The sequence below is a fragment of the Pseudorca crassidens genome, chromosome 2 (assembly GCF_039906515.1).
Source record: "Pseudorca crassidens isolate mPseCra1 chromosome 2, mPseCra1.hap1, whole genome shotgun sequence".
NCBI lineage: Eukaryota > Metazoa > Chordata > Mammalia > Artiodactyla > Delphinidae > Pseudorca > Pseudorca crassidens.
In genome coordinates, this window is record NC_090297.1 from 54,795,550 (window position 1) to 54,812,717 (window position 17,168).

At 39.1% G+C, this 17,168-nt stretch overlaps 1 pseudogene; it reads right to left on the minus strand.

The window, feature by feature from the left end:
* Positions 1-253: 253 nt before the first annotated feature.
* LOC137208913 (very-long-chain (3R)-3-hydroxyacyl-CoA dehydratase 1 pseudogene) overlaps positions 254-17,168 on the minus strand; it is a 154,296-nt pseudogene continuing 137,381 nt past the window's right edge.

The window sequence follows — 17,168 nt, forward strand, 5'->3', positions numbered from 1 at the left end:
TTCAACTTCCCGATGCATCTGAAACTCAATAAGCCCAGCTTAAACTCATTTCTTTCTCTTCATCCCACCCCAGAAGACCTCCTTCTGCCTCTTGTGCTCCTCTTTTCAGTTAATGGAAGGACCCCAAGATAAAACCTTGGGGATCACTATAGACTTCTCTCTTTCACTTATGGCCAGTTGATCACGAGGACTTACAAAATATTGTAAGCCCTTTAGATGTCTTAAATCCATCTTCTCATTCCGGTCCTTACCATCACTGTGTATTACGAAGTCCTTTTCGTCCACAGATGAGATTATTCTTTTCTTCGGTGATATCATTTACCTGCCTAAAATTCTTCAGAGTGCTGAAATTTTCTGCCTGAAAGGTAATGTCCAAATCATAATGTCCATCATGTCAGCCATCACCCACCCTCTCCAACCTGCTCCACCACAACTCCCCACCTTGTGCCTAAATTCCTTCTGCTTTCCCATGTGTAACATGCTCTTTCCTGCTTCCTTGCTGTTGCTTATGCCATTTTCTGTACGTGGAATGCCTTTTCCCTTCTTCACTTGGCCAACTCCCATTCATCCCCTGAAACTTAATTCAGGCGCTGTCTCCACAAAGTCTTCTCTGCACACCACATACCCACCCCAGGCTCTCCATAGAGTGTGTGTTGGTGTGTGCAGTTATATTATATTGAAATTGTCCATTTGCACATCTGACTCTCCCACTAAACCTTCAAAGTATAAGCCAACCAGATGGACTCCATTTCCGGATCTCATAAGACTCACATAGCAACAGTTGCCACAGTTTTTCCACCTCAAACAAAAGCTCCTGTTTCACTGTCTTAGAATCTGCTGTAAAAAATAAATTTGGAAAACTTAGCAAATTGGTAATTTAAAAGTGACAAAAAGGGAAGCTTTTATTAGCAAGCAGGAATATCTTGAGAGAATTCATTCTGGAAGAAGATGTTAGAGATTTTTTTGGTTTGTTTTTTAAACAGCTTCAGTAAGGTATGGTTGACATACAATTAATTGAACTATTTATTTAATATTTATTTATTTGGTTAGCTGAGTCTTAGCTGCGGCACGTGGGATCTTCATTGCCAGTTGCGGGATCCTTAGTAGCAGTGTGCAGGATCTTTTTTTTTTTTTAGTTGCTGCATGCAGGATCAAGTGTACAGTTTGATAAGTTTTGATATATGATACAGCCATGTAATCATCACTGCTATTCAGATTGTGAATATATCTGTCACCCCCCAAAGTTTCCTCCTTCCTCTTTGTAATGTCTCTCTCCTGTCTGGGCACTTCCTGCCCTTGATTCTCATTCCTGCTTGATCCCTGATCTGCTTTCTGTCATTATAGATTAGTGTGTGTTTTTCAGATTTTTATATAAATGGAATCACACTGTAAATACTTGGTTTTTCTAGCTTCTTTCACTCATCACAATTATTTTGAGATTGATTCATGTTTTGTGTATATCATTCTTCTTTATTGTTGGGTAGTATTCTACTATATAGATATACCACAATTTGTTTATCCATTCACCTGTTAATGGACATTTGAGTTGTTTCCAACTGGAGACTGTTACAAATATAAAAACTGCTGTGGAATTTCACCCTAAGATGACACAGTGAGTCATGCTCTCGTATAATCCCTTCTCCTTGAGTGTGAACAGAACCTGTGACTTTTTTCTAGCCAATAGAATATGACAAAGGTGATTGGATAGCCACCTTTGTCAATTATGTTACATTATATAGGACTCCATTTTAGCATACTGGAGAGAGATTCTCCTGCTGGCTTTGAGGAAGTAAGCTGCCATGTTGTAAAAATAAGAAGGCTGCATGGCCAGGAACTGCTCACTGCTTCTAGGAGCTGAGAGTAGCCTCTGGGTGACAGCCAGCAATAAAATAGTGACCTGGGCCTTATAACCACAAGAAATTGAATCTGTCAACAACCATGTGAGTTAGGAAAAATGCCTGAGTTCCAGAAAGGACTGCAGCACGACCAGCACCTTGGTTGCAGCTTTGTGAGATCCTGAGCATCCAGCTAAGCCATGACTGGACTCCTGACTCATGGAAACTGAGATAAGTGTATGTTGTTTTTAAGCTGCTAAAATTCGTGGGCATTTGTCATGCAGCAATAGAAGATTAATATAGCCTATAGAAACACTTATGTATCCTTATATGGACACAAGCTTTATTTTCTCTTGGGTAAATACCTCAAATGGAAATGGCTGGGTCATATGGTGTATACGTTTTTGAGAAATGGCCAACTATTTTTCAAAAGGATTTTACTATTTTACATTCCCACCAGCAGTGTATGAGAGTTCTAGTCCCTCTACATCCTGGTCAACTCTTGGTATGCCCCATCTTTCAAATGTTAGTCATTCCAAAAGGTGTGTATTAGTATCTCATTGTTGTTTTAATTTGCATTTCCCTAAAGACTATGATGATAAGCATCTTTGCGTGTGCTTATTTGCCATCCTTATATCTTCTCTGATGAAGTATCTGTTCAAATCTTTTACCCATTTTTTATTGTTTTTTTTTCCTGTTATTAAGTTTTGAAAGTTCTTTATGTATTCTGCATACAAATTCTTTATCAGATAAATTACAGATTTATCATTAACAAACTAGTAACTAGTCTGCCACTTGGTTTTTCATTATCTTAACAGGGTCTTCAAACAGCAGACGTTTTTAATTTTGATAAAGTCCAACATATATTTTTTTTCTTTCATAGATTGTGCTTTTGGTGTTGTGTCTAAAAAACTCTTGCCTAACCCAAGGTCACAAAGATTTTCTCATACTATTTCTTGTAGGAATTTTACAGTTTTAGGTTTTACGTTTAGGTCTATGATGCATTTTGAGTTAACTTTTGTATATGGTACAAGGAATGAATTAAAGTTGTGTGTGTGTTCCTTCCTCCTTCCTCCCTACCTCTTTTCTTCCTTCCTTCCTTCTTTCCTTCCTTCCTTTCCTCCTTCCCTTCTACCTCTTTCTTTCCCTTTCTTTCTTTCTTCTTTCTTTCTTTCCTTCACCATTTGCTCAAAACACTATCCTTTCTCCACTGAATTATTTTAGTACCTTTGTCAGAAATCAGTTAATCATATATATGTGGGTCTATTTCTGGACTCTGTGATCCACTGACCTGTGTATCTTTACATCAATACCATATTGTCTTGATTATACTATAGTTTTAATTTCTTGTCTTAAAATAAGTTAATGTTCGATAAGAATAAAAATATTCTTATTTTTAGAATAAGCCCATCAATTTCTACCAAAAAAATCATGTGAAGATTTTTATTGGGATTGCAGTGACTCTATGGGTCAATGTGTTGAATATGGAAGTTAGTTTTTGTCAGATGATTTTCCTGTTGATTTTCTATTGAGATAAGCATATGATTTTTCTTTTTTAGTCTATTAGTGTGGTAAAATACATTGATTTATTTTTTAAAATATTGCACCAACTTTGCATTCCTAGGGTAAACTCCACTTGGTCATGGTATGTTATCCTTTTATATGCGGTTAATTTGATTTGTTAACATTTCATTTAGAATATTTCTATCTATGTTCATGAGGAAAATCAGCTGTAGTTTCCTTCAAATATCTTTGTCTAGATTTGGTATCAGAGTAATGCTTGCCTCATAGAATGAACTGGGGAGAATTCCCTTCTTTTTAATTTTCTGGAAGCGTTTTTGAAGAATTGGTATTATTTCTTCCTTGTATGTTTGGTATAATTCACCAGTGTAGCCATTTGGGCCTGTAGTTTTCTTTGTGGGATGTCATTTAATTACAATTCATTTTTGTATTGGCTTTATGGCTCTTTAGGTTATCCATTTCTTCTTGAGTGACCTTTGGTAGTTTGCATCTTTCATGTAATTTATCCATTTCATCAAAGGGGTCTAATTTTTTTAGCATAAGGTAATTAGTAATATTCCCTTATTGTCCTTTTAATATCTGTAAACTCTGTAATTATGTCACTTATATCTTCTCTCTTTTCCCTATCGGTCTCTCTAGAGAGTTATCAGTTTTATTGATCTCAAAGAACTAGCTTTTGGTGTAATTTATGTACTCTATTGTTTTCTGTTTTCTATTTTACTGATTTCCATTATAATATTTATTATTTCCTGTCTTCTGCTTACTTTGGGTTTAATTTACTCTTTTTTCCCTTTAATTTGTTAAGATGGAAATAGAGGTCATTGATTTGAGATCTTCTTTTCTAATATAGAAATTTCATACCATGCATTTCCCTCTAAGTACTGCTTTGGCAGCTTCCCATTAGTTTTTATGTGTTACATTTTCATTTGCATTCAATTGAAAATACTTCTAATTTCCTTTTTGACTTTTCTTTGATCCATATATTATTTTAAAGTATTTTATTTACTTTCCATATATTTGGAGATTTTCCAGAGATCTTTCTCCTGTTGACTTCTACTGTAATTCCACGTGGAAAGAGAACATGCTTGTGTATGATATGAATTCCTTTAAATTTATTGATACTTGTTTAATGGCTCATAGTATGATCTATCTTGGCAAATGTTCCCTGTACATTTGAAAAACATGTATATTCTGCTACTGCTGAGTAGATAGTTCTCTGAATGTCAGTTAGGTCAAGTTGGTTGATTGTGTTGTTCAAGTTTTCTATATCTTCACTGATTTTCTGTCTGCTTGTTTTATCATTTATTGAGAGACATGTTGAACCCTCTGACTATAACTGTTGGTTAATCTATTTCTTCCATCAGTTCTCTCAGTTGTTGCTTCATGTATTTTGCAGCTTTGTTATTAGGTTTGTAAACATTTAGGATTATTGTGTCTTCTTGATGAGTGGGCCCACTTATCATTATGAACTGACCTTTGCTTTGAAATCTCTTTTGTCTGATAATCATATAGCCACTTCAGTTTCCTTGTGATTAGTATTAACATGGTATATCTTTTTCTATTCTATTACTTTTAACCTACCTGTTACAATAGTACCTATCTCTAGAACACTCAAAAAAATTAAATAAATTACTAACAGATGTCCTTTCCCTTCTCCATATTCTATTGGTTAGAAGCAAGCCACTAGACCCAGCCCACACTCAAGGGGAGGGCATAAACATTTTTAAAAATAAATGGCTTACAACAGAACATAAAACATGGTGAATATTCAGTGTATGTTAATTACTATAACCAATTGCTATTTCTCATCACTATATTCAAGGCAATGAGAACAGTCCCTAATATATCAGTATGTTTTCATTACTTGGGTACAGTTGTATTTATATTTTCTATTTTTAGATGCAAATAGAAAAAATATACTAAAATTATGTGAAGGCCAAAATAGAAGTGTTTAAAAAAATCCAAATGAGAATATTTCCTATTATTTAACCTAAGTGAGGCAGCCTGGGATGGTAGTTAGGAGCTCATATTCCGGAGCCAGAATGCCTGAATGGATCCCCTATGTGCTTACTAGCCATGTGACCTTGGGGAAGTTACTTAACCTCCCTGCATCTTGGTTTTCCCATCATCAGTCAGGGATGGATAATAATAGCACCTAGATTCCTACAGTTGTTGAGAAGACCTCATGCATTGATACATTAATATTTGTAAAGGGCTCAGAACAGTGCCAAACCCATAACAAGTGCTCTCTATATAAATGTTTGATAAAATAAGAAAACAAACTTTACTTCCTTCCACTGATCATTCTAATAAAGTATGAAAGAAATTCATATTCAGAAGGCCTAAACTGAAGCCCATGAATCTGCAGTTTTATTAAATACTCCAGGTGATTCTGATGGAAATTATCAGTGGATGACACTTTGAGACACGGTATAATTCCAAGATTTATTTCAAATATGACTAACAGGGCACAACAAGTGGTACCAGTTGGTAATGGGAGTGTCACCGTGTGTGATGAAGACCCATGACTGAGTGCAGAGCCTGATTTGGAGAAAGATATCTAGTTTAATGTTGAGGTCCCCTAGCCCCCTTGTGACTGGTACAGGTGCATTCAGAGAAGGAAGGAGAAAAGCAGGAAATTCTCTTCAAATTTTTTATTCCTAGAAAGAAAAAAAATTGTTTTCCTATAATGTTTGGACTTACAGGCATGCGTCATTTTATGGTGCTTTGCTTAATTACACTTTACAGATAATTTTTTTTTTTAACAAACTGAAGGTTTGTGGCAACCCTGCATTGTCAGATGATGGTTAGTACTTTTTAGCAACAAAGTTTTTTTTAAATCTCTGGGAGTTCTTTATTAAAATTTTTTTCTTCTAGCTTTATTGAGATATAGTTGACACAGAGCATTGTATAAGTTAAGGTGTACAGCATAATGATTTGATTTACATACAGCATGAAATGATTACCGTAATAAGTTTAGTGAACATCCATCATATCATACAGATACAAAATTAAAGAAATAGAAAAAAATTTTTCCTTGTGATGAGAACTCAAGATTTACTCTCTTAACTTTCAGATATAATGTACAGCAGTGTTAATTATCTTTATCGTGTTGTACATTATATCCCTAGTACTTATTTCTCTTATAACTAGAGGTTTGTACCATTTGATCACCTTCATCCAGTTCCTCCTCCCCCGACTCCCTGCCTCTGGTAACCACACATCTGATCTCTTATGAGTGTGTTTGTTTGTTTTTGTGGTATAATTGACCTACAACACTGTGTTAGTTCCTAGTACACAATATAGTGATTCGGTATTTCTGTACATTTCAAAATAATCATCGTGATAAGTCTAGTTACCATAATAAAGTATTTTTAATTAATTATGTACATTGCTTTCTCAGACATAACGCTATTGCACACTTAATAGGCTACAGTATAAACATAACTTTTATATGCACTGAGAAACCAAAAAATTCATGTGACTTGCTGTATTGCATCACTTGCTTTATTGCGGTGGTCTGGAACCTGCAATATCTCCGAGGTACGTCTCTATGTCATATTTTTAGTTAAGTTTTTCAAATTTTCTTTATTGTTTAGACTCCTCTTTCCCTCCAGATGGCGCCAGTTAACTGTTATTTTATGTACTCAAGTCAAGGTGCACTGACATTTTCCCTGGAAGTCAGGCACCCAGCCTTCCTTGAGACTTTAAAGGTTTGCATAGCACATGAACATAATTTGAGAGTGGGAATATTTTGCTTTCCCTCCCCAGGAAGATGTTTACTCAGTACTAGGAAAGGTTTACTAAGAGGAAAGTAATCCAGAGCTTACAAATTATGCGTGTTGATAAAATCATAGAACCATCCTGGAGAAATCAGTCAGTTCTGACCAATACCTTCAGGCAGGACCACACAGACACCACCCTCTCAGAGATGAGACTGAGTGCAGAGAGAGAACTAGAGAAGCTCAGGGTTTTGTTTAATGACTTCAGACACCAGTGCATCCACTGAAAGCTGCTTTACCTCCTACCTGAGGAAAGGGGCAGTTCTCTAGGGGCTGGCAGAGAGCCAAAAAGCTTCAAGGCCTGTCTCCCATCTTAGATGGCCTTTGCCTCCTTGCTTCTTACTTACAGACCCTGGGTGTCCCTAAAGAATAAATGCTCAGCATCTTTGCATGTGATGGGGGTCATGGGAGACCCTATCCTAGGCATCCCTGTTTACTTGTTTATTAATAAAAGGTATAAGGAGACCCAGAATTTAATTGCTTTTGGTTTTTTTTTTTTTGGAGAATCAATTAAATTTAAGCCACTATCTCCAGAGAGTAAGATCCAAATCTTATCTAAATATTCAATTCCAGGAGGAATATTCAATATTCACCTTCCAAGAGGGAGTACTTTTTGGCTACTCTGAATTCCAGATGCAAAAACATAAGTCCACTTGATAGGGGGTTTTCATCATAAAAGACAGAGAACAGCTGACTCTCATTTTCTGAACAATATCCCTTAATAGCTCTGAAGGCTAATTTTAAGTGTTCCACACTCATCTACTATCTGTACTAACCAACCCCAGCCCTTGTTGCTTTTTGTCATGACCTGAATGTCCAAACCCTGCCTCAGACTCTTCACTTTCCTTTTAAGTTCTAGAGACACGACTAGAATTCAAATGAAAAGTGATCGCTCTAACAACCAAGGATAATTATATTTACAAGTTGAATTCCATTTCAACAAAAACAATGACAACATCCAATCTGATCTCTTGAGGCTTTTTTGCATGTCTCAACAACTAGATCATGTTAATAGTGCATTACTGATAGAGAAAAATGTTTCCTGTAGAGGAGAAAATCATATATAATAGATGTGTTCAAAAGTTGTTATACATGTTGAGGTCAAACTACATAATTAAGGTATTGTTCTGGTTAAGTGTATGTATAATAATTAATTTATAATATGTCTAAAATAAACCTCAGTCTATGTCACCAGTGAGGGCTATTAATAAAATACCACTTTAATGTTCAAATTATAACTGATTCCTAACATTGTGTGACCACTAGAAGTAAAAATTTCCCTATATTCAGCTGCAAATAACAGAAGACCTAACAGAGGATTAAAGAAATAGAGTTCATTTTTCTCACAAAACAAGGAATCCTGAGGTGGGAAGTTGCTGGCAGTGGTCCAGTTAGTTGTGCAATGATGCCATCCAAGACCACGCATTTTCTGTATTTCCTCCCTGCCATTTTTAGTGTTGGCATTTGTCTCCATACTTTTTGTTTCATGATTACAAGATGGCTTCTAATGCTCCAGACTGCATCTCTGTGTTTAAGAGAGAAAGAAGGGGAGGAAAAGAAAGGCGAGTGATGCTGGCTGCTACCTCTGTTCCAGAGCAGAGGGCTACCTCAAGATGACTCAGTGTCTTCAGTGCTAGAAAATAAAACTGCTGGCAAATTTACAGTCAGTTCTGTTAATAATACAATATATCTATACCTTCCCTTTTTCATTCACGGTTGATTCAATAGGTAGTTCACAGTATCTTTTGCCACATTTTAAAATGCATAAATTGATAAGGAAGGAAATGGTTGATTCTATATATCAATTTTTATTTTTATAATTTTGTACTTGGAAAAATGTCCTTCTCACTTTGAAGCAAATGAGAGACTGGCAATTGAGACTGCAGAAAATCTAGGCGTTTATATCTTGGTTGGGTAACCAAATACCCTGGGTGGCCTAGGACAGGAGCTTTTAACATTTTCTGTGAAACCAGCAGATATAAAAAGAGTCCTAATACTGGGTCCTCCTTGAAGTAATTTCTTCTCAGTCATAAAATAGCTTGGAATGAAGGGATCGTGAGATGATTAGGCCCATTCTGTATTTCAGAATTTGTAGGCTACGATGATGTAGACAGTCCATTGACATCTCATAAACTAGGGTGTGCTTAGAACTTGGCACACTGCAACACATGTAACAGCAGTTAGGGATGGTCAGGTCCAGGATGGCCCCAGAAAGAGGTGACTATATCAGCATCCACTATAAACTGCAGTCTAGAATTCAAGAGACCTAGATAGGGCCCAGGGAGAACAACGTACTGGTGCTCAAGAGCAATTTAGATAGTTATCTAAGAGCAGTAAAGTACAATGTCCTGGAGCTGCGGAATTGATGCAGGAGTGGAGAAGAGTAGGATTCAGCATTTAAGACATTGACATGCAGAACTGATGTCACTCTATAAATAAAAGCATTCTGACACTTACTTATCCAACCCCTTCAGCTTTGGGCCTTCAGTTGATTACTTTAGTGATCAAATAAGTCCAGTGCCATTGTTCCATATTAAAAAAAAAGTCTGATTTGTACAAAGAGAGAACTAAAAGAGCTCAAGAATTCTTCTTTATCTTTAACTTGGAATTGAATATAATTTGGCCAAAAATTAAAAGAGAACTTTATCAAAGAAAATCTAAAGAATGTTCAGACTCTCAAGATAGCTAAATGGAAGTGAACTTTTACTTAACTTACAAAGACGTAAACTCAAGGAATGTGCTATCTTGTTTTGGTCAGAGCACTTAAAAGATATCCTATCTTTGGCAAAAATAAGTAAATAAACCAATTACTATTAAAGTAAAGGATTTAGGAATGAGGAAAAAAGGCTGAATTTCATCAAGAAGCTTGGTAAATGTAGATCCAAATAGATACAGTCTTCCAAATTCAATTTGTCTTCCAATTTAAAAAGAGATATGTGAATTTAAAGAAAAATATGAATTTCTGCACTTTAAAACGGCAGCTCATGATTTTGCCAAAATCTGTTAGTTCCATTTGTTCTGAAGTCAAGTTATGATTACAGTCTTGCTATGGACCAGGGTTATCTATTTTTGCATACAGATGGTATCCCCATTGTAGCCATCCTAACATCTATAAGAATGTGGTAGTTGATTTGTTGCTCACAAGAGGAAGGAACCAAATAGTGTATCAGTTAGCTTCTGCTGTGTAACAAACTACCTTAAAACTCTGTGGCTCAAACCAACAGCCATTTATTTAGCTCACAGTTCTTCATAGCAGTTTGGGTTGGGCTTAGCTTCTCAGTTCTTCTCGTAGCATTGGGGCTCACTCATGTGTATCTGCAGTCAGCATCCAGCTTAGTTGAGGTCTGTCTAATCTACAGGACCCCAGCTGGGATAGCTTGTCTTGTTCTTTTTGGCCTTTCATCCTTAGTTGACTGGCACAGTCTTGTTTACACAGCAGCTGGACAGGTTTCCAGAGTGAGTGGAAATGTTCAAGGTCTCTTGTCACCTGGGTTCAGAACTGGCACACCATTACTTCCACTGAGTTTTATTAGCCAAAACAGGTCACAAGTTCAGCCCAGATCTGAGGGGAGGACAAATTGACTCCATCTCTTAATGGGAAGGGCTGCGAAGCCACATTGAACAGGACGTGAATACGGGGAGGAGTGAGGAATTGTGGTCGTTTGTGCAATCTACTACAGAAAGGATAGATAAATCAATACAAGCCTTTCTACTACTAGAAAAAGAAGTCTTCATGTGCCAGGCATCGTGCTGTATAATAGAGATTTTGCAGGAGTTGCTCTAGTAGCTATACTATGCCATGTGAAATATGGAAGGATAGGCCTGAGCTAGGTAAGTGGAAGGTGTTTGCCCCAAGTTTTTATGCCAGGAGCAGTTTCTTTGGTAAAAAGTAAGCACTAGCATGCTATAATGTAAATAGATTGATTTTTTAAAAAATCAATCAGAATAATCAGATCTGGATATTTACCTTCCCTATATGTTCCATAAAGACTTGGATTTTGTCTGTGTTCTTCCCTGCTGTATCACTCAGGCCTTGACCAGTGCCTGCCACATAGTAGACACTCAATAAGTGTTTGAATGTTGATTTAAAGTCTCTTGGTAGGGCTTCCCTGGTGGCGCAGTGGTTGAGAGTCTGCCTGCCGATGCAGGGGATGCAGGTTCGTGCCCCGGTCCGGGAGGATCCCACATGCCGCAGAGCGGCTGGGCCTGTGAGCCAGGGCCGCTGAGCCTGCACGTCCGGAGCCTGTGCTCCACAACGGGAGAAGACCACAACGGTGAAAGGCCCACGTACTGCAAAACAAAACAAAACAAAAAGTATGAAAAATGAAAATTTGTGACTTACAAAAATAAAATGAAGAAAGGAAACAGAGGCAATTTGATTCCAAGTCTAATTAGTCAATATCACTGTCTTTAAGTATTTAAATAAATGTTTATTAAAAAAAAGTCTCTTGGTAGAGAGAGGAGGTAATGGGGATATAAGTATATGTATAGCTGATTCACTTTGTTATAAAGCAGAAACTAACACACCATTGTAAATCATTTATACCCCAATAAAGATGTTTAAAAATAAATAAAGTCTCTGGGTAATATAACTATATGAACAGAAGGACAGAAGAAGGCAGATAACAATGGTGCTTTTGTGCTGGGGACAAAATCATTCTGGGTGTTCTCACTGGTGTACACAGGTATCTCTGGGGTTTTTTTGTTGCATATTTAACCTTTTCTGTTGGTATTTAACAGGAGGGAAGTGTAGTAGAGTAGATGTTGCCCACCTGGTGCAGTGATCACCATTCCCAGGTATGGTTGGAAGTGGAGTGGGATTGAGGTGGGAGTTGGGGGTTGACCTCATACTTTTTTGGAATTTGAATCAGTATGTTTGCAGACGAAAGAGAATAGGGCAATCAAAGCAGAGAACTCCCAGAAGAGCAGACACTCCATTTTTATTCTTCAGCTACTAAAAGTCTAGATCTTACCTTCCCCACTGCTGACCAATGGCAGTGACTTTGGAGGGAGAGAACAAAGGAGTTGCATACAGTTAGCTGGGGACCAGTAGAGAATACTGGGACCATTTGCTCATTCTTTTGTTTATTCATTTATTCATTCATTCATTCACTCACTCATGTATTGTGATGGTTAATTTTATGTGTCAACTTGACTGGGTCACAGGGGGCCCATATATTTAGTCAAACATTCTGGATGTTTCTGTGAGGGTGTTTTTGGATGAGATTAATGTATAAACCAGTAGACTGAGTGAAGTAAAGTAAATGCCTGATGTGGTGGGCCTTACCCAATCAGTTGAAGACCTGAATAGCTCAAAAAGGCTGACCTTCCCCTGACTAAGAGAATTATTCCCATCTGTGGACTTGAACTGAGATATCAGCTCTTCCTGGGTCTTAAGCCTGCTGGCCTTCAACTGGAACCACACCATCAGCTCTCTGGGTTTCCAGCTTGCTGACTCACCCTGTAGATTTGGGGACATGAAAGCCTCCGTAATCATGTAAGCCACTTCCTCATAATAAATGTACCTCTCTCTATATACATCCCATTGGTTCTGTTTGTCTAGAGAATCCTAATACATGTATATATTCATTCACTCCACAAATATCTATTGCATTAAGTACTGGGGACAGTGATGAACCCTGCCGTCATTGAGCTTTTAATTTAAGGGCAAATATAAACGAATAAATGGACATGGTATTATGGGTGAAGTTCAAGCTAGGTGGGTGTTACAGGAACCCTTAACTGAGACTTGGGGGACTAAGCAAAAGATTCTCAGAGGAAGTAACATCTAAGCTGAGCCCTGAAAAATTAGTGGGGTTAGCCAGGCAACGAGGAGAACTGTGGGAAAGTGCATGGGCAGAGGGAACAGTTTATCTAGCGACCTGCATGAGACAGGTGACAGGACACAACATCTGAGAAGACCTCGAAGTGGTTCAGTATAACTGTTTCATAGAGTAGATGGGCGAGAGGTAAGAAAAGAGGCAAGAGAAAGAGGCAGAGGCCAGATCATGCAGGAGGCAGCAGGCCAGGTGAGAAGGGATGACGACCGGACCAGAGCAGAGAGCAGACAAAGAAGTGGGTGGATTCAGGGGTTACATAGGAGGCTGAATTGACAAGAGTGGATGATGAATTACACTTGAGGATAGAGGGGTCAGGGTTTCTGGATGGCCTGAGGCATACTGGGGTCATTTACTGAGATGGGGGATTAAGACATTTGGGCTGGGATGTTGCTAATAATCCCCACAGGTTTTCTCACTTTTTTTTTCCTTCCAAGGTCAAACTTAATGTCCATTTTAATCTGATCGCAAATGGATAAAACTGGGTTCTGGAGGAAGCCAGCCTCGACTCAAACCTGTGCTCCCTGCCTGTGGGCTAGAGATGTGACCTTGGGCAAATCTCTTAACCTCTTTGAGCCTCATCTCGCTCATCATATACTGGAGAAAATAATAGTGCATATTTCATAGAGTCGCTGTTGGAGTCAAATAATAAATGGTATACACAGTGCTTCACACAGTGTTGAGTTCCGTAAACGCTAACGACAATTCTTGTGTTGGAAACGGTAGAAAGAGAAAGGAAGAAATCTAGACCCAGAGGCTCTTCAGAAAATCCGGAGGAGTCAGCTAGGCAGGAGCCTGGAGGAGAGGGAAACACAGGGTCTGAGGAAATGTAGTGGACACAGGCCTAGACCATTGTCTTAATCTCGGCTGACACACTTCATCCCAGTGAGAGGCTGACCATAGATGCCTTTGCTCCCTGCGCCAGAAACACATTCCGACCTGCTTCTTTCTGCCCCTTATTGTTCCTCAGTAGTGGTCTTTCATTTGTTTCCCAAATTCCCAGCACCGCATTAGATGCTAACATTCTGAAATTACATATTAAAAACTTCCTTCGACAAGAAAGAGCACAGGTCCTGTGGCACTGCCCTTATGCATCTGGCCATGAAACCCAACCCGGACCCCCTTCTGATTACCAGCCAACACTGGCTTTGGTCAAGTGACTTAACCCCACTGTGCCCTGGCTTCCTAACCTGTAAGGTAAAGACGAGAGTAGTAACCACCTCAGAGGGGATCTGTGAGGATTCAAAGTGGGTAGAACAATTGCTGGTCCAAGTACACCTTCAGAAAATGTTAGCCATCATTACAGGGCCAGCAGAAAGACTAGCGAGCCAGGCCGGTACCTCCTGAGGCCCTTAGGTCCTGAACGGAGCAGTGTCCAAACCCATGGGTAATAAGAGAGGCCAGTTGTCCTGGGTACCCCGCTGCTGGGGTGATAACAACAGCAATACTTGTCAGTTATTAGGTGTTATTTCATTTCCGTTCACAATTCATGGGGGGTGGGTATCGGAAGTTAAAGAACTCTATTGGGCTTAGAACCCAAGACTCCATGAAGGTCTTAGTAACATTTTATTCTGTTGGAGAAAAGCTGTAAGTAGATCACAGGTAAGTTAAAATATAGGTTGGGAGCCCACCAATAGCCACAATCCACAAACGGCACTCCCTAGAAAACCTGGGAATTAAAAAGAGTAATTCTGGTGTCCTAGGAGAAACTGCAGGGAGATTCTTTTATCTGCACGATGACAGCTGCCTCTCCAGCCCCTGCGGTGCCCCCCAGCCCGGCAGGAGGATCCCATCTGCTGGCTTCCTCCTCCTCTCCCAGCCAGGCTTATCTGGCAGGCGGCCAGCCTAAGCCAGGGCATCTGAGGAGGCCTGATTTTAATAAATTTCTATTTCCTGTAGAAAACCGGTTTTTTTCAGTGGCTTTGTAACTCAACCATTCTTGATCACATCAGGACTAAAACCGGCAGCCAGCGTGGCAGCTCGTGGGCACCCTGTACACAATGGTGCATTGTTTAGCCCTTAGTATAATCCAGAGCAACGTAAGGAAAAGGGAGGAAGGGAAAGCAAAGAAAGAAAAAAGTGAAAGAAAAGAAAAATATTCAAACCTCTTTTATAATTTCATAGTACAGCAGGGAGTTGCCAATTCTCTTTAAGGAAAATACAGAATCAATTAGCCTGTCTCTCTCTCTCTCTCTCTCTCTCTCTCTCTCTCACTCTCACACACACACACACACACACACACACACACACACACACACACATCACCTATAGAACAGACAAATGATAGATTCTAAGTTGATGCCTTTTTTCCTGTCTTTTTCTTCTTGACCAACACATCTCACATCCAAGGAGAGTTGAAGGAGTGAAAATCAAGGCCTGAGGAGCAATAGCATGTTTAAAGGGTCTTAGAGACAAGGCAGTGAAAAGAGAGTGGGTCTGAGAGGGCCAAGGAGAGGATGGAAAAAACAGATGCATAACAAGTATCAGCATATTGAAATTATTGGGTTGAGGGAGAACATGAAGTTAGAAATTATATAAACTGAATGGTCAGACAGTGTCCTATTTCATTCCTGTGTTCTCAGAAAAAGTGTTGCACGTGAGCTATGTTTTGGGCCTCCCTTTTCCAGCCTCATCAAATATCTCTGCCCTTTTCTACACCCGTCTTGGGTGGTCACAAATACAAGTATTTCAGGGTGTCTTGTCTGAGTCCCTGCCCTCCAGTGCTAGACAGACCAGCCTTCTCTTCTGCCATCTAACAAAGCTCACTAGACCCATGTTCTGTCCTCATGATCTACTTCTGAAATTACTGGAGAAACTAGTGAACGTTTATGGATGTTAATATGCTCCATGTTATGTTTACATTGTTCTGAAGGTAAGAACATGTACAGTTGTTCTATTAGAAATTCTAGGCACCCGGGCAGGTCTGTTGGGGAGAATTTTTCTTGGTGAGCAGTCCTCCTCCTATGTCCAATCAGTCCTATCACAAGGAGACCCAGGATTCATTTACAGTAGAATTGAAATTGTTGGGTATATATCATTACCAAGGGCGGGGCAGAAGTTTGCTGGCAGCCAGGGTATGCTTCAAATGTGATGCAGGGCTTACGTCAGTAGTCTGAATAGATCAGAATGTACTGATTGAAAGGATGTAGGATTCTAATGAGGGTAGGTTTTGAAGTCACTTACCATGGATTCCAGTGTAGAGAGATAGCTAAGCAGGCAAATGAAAAGACACAAGTAAATTAAACCAGGAATAGGTTTGGATACATGGTAGGGTCAAAAGCTAGTTAGATGGGAAATGGAGTATGGATAAGGGAATGGAACTAATCTAATGGAACTAATCTAATTCAACTAAACAATTTCCTATGGAACACCATTATGTCCTTGGCATTGTGTTGGATTCAAAATTATGGGTCATGATACTTATCATCAATATTTTAGTCTCTTTTGGGGTGGGGGGTGAAGGATTACACACCATAGTGCATAACCCAATGAGAAATTGGTTCTTAACTGAGGCAGGAGTTGGAAAAGAAAGCATAGGAATCATCTAAGAAACTTCTTCAAAACATATTCTAGATTTCATGAATCAGAATCTCTGAGATGGGTGGAGTTGAAAATGGGCTTGCCTGGTGTGAAAAGCTTCCCAAGACATTCAGGTGTGTACCCTGGTTAACAGCCATTGAATTAGACCAGCCCTTCTCAGTCTTACCTGATCATGAGAATCACCTGCTTTGCTTGTTGAGCATAGATTCCCTGGCTCCACCCACCTCCAGAGCTGCTGATTCAGCAGGCTTGGCACAGGGCACAGAAATGTTTCTAACAGTTGCTCCAATTTATATAAATGTGTAAAGTTGAAGAATACCAAATTAGTTAATACTTACTTATTCAAGAACTGCTCATTGAGCACCTTCTGTTGTGCTGAATGCTGGGAAAACAGAGGAATTCAATCCTTCTGGCCTGCAGGAGCCCACAGAGAAGACAGATACAAGGTAAGTGCAATGAAGTGCTGGGCTAGGGATGAATGGAGGTTTCAATAGGGACTGTGGTCAAAGGAGATTTGTTGAAAAGGCTGAGAGTTGAACTGGGCTGTGAAGGATTTGGCTCTGTGGAAAGGAACGAAGAAGAGATCAGACGGACGGGAGGTAGGGATGAGTGTGGCAAAGTTCTGAAACTCTGAGAGGGGAGCGCTGCCTGAA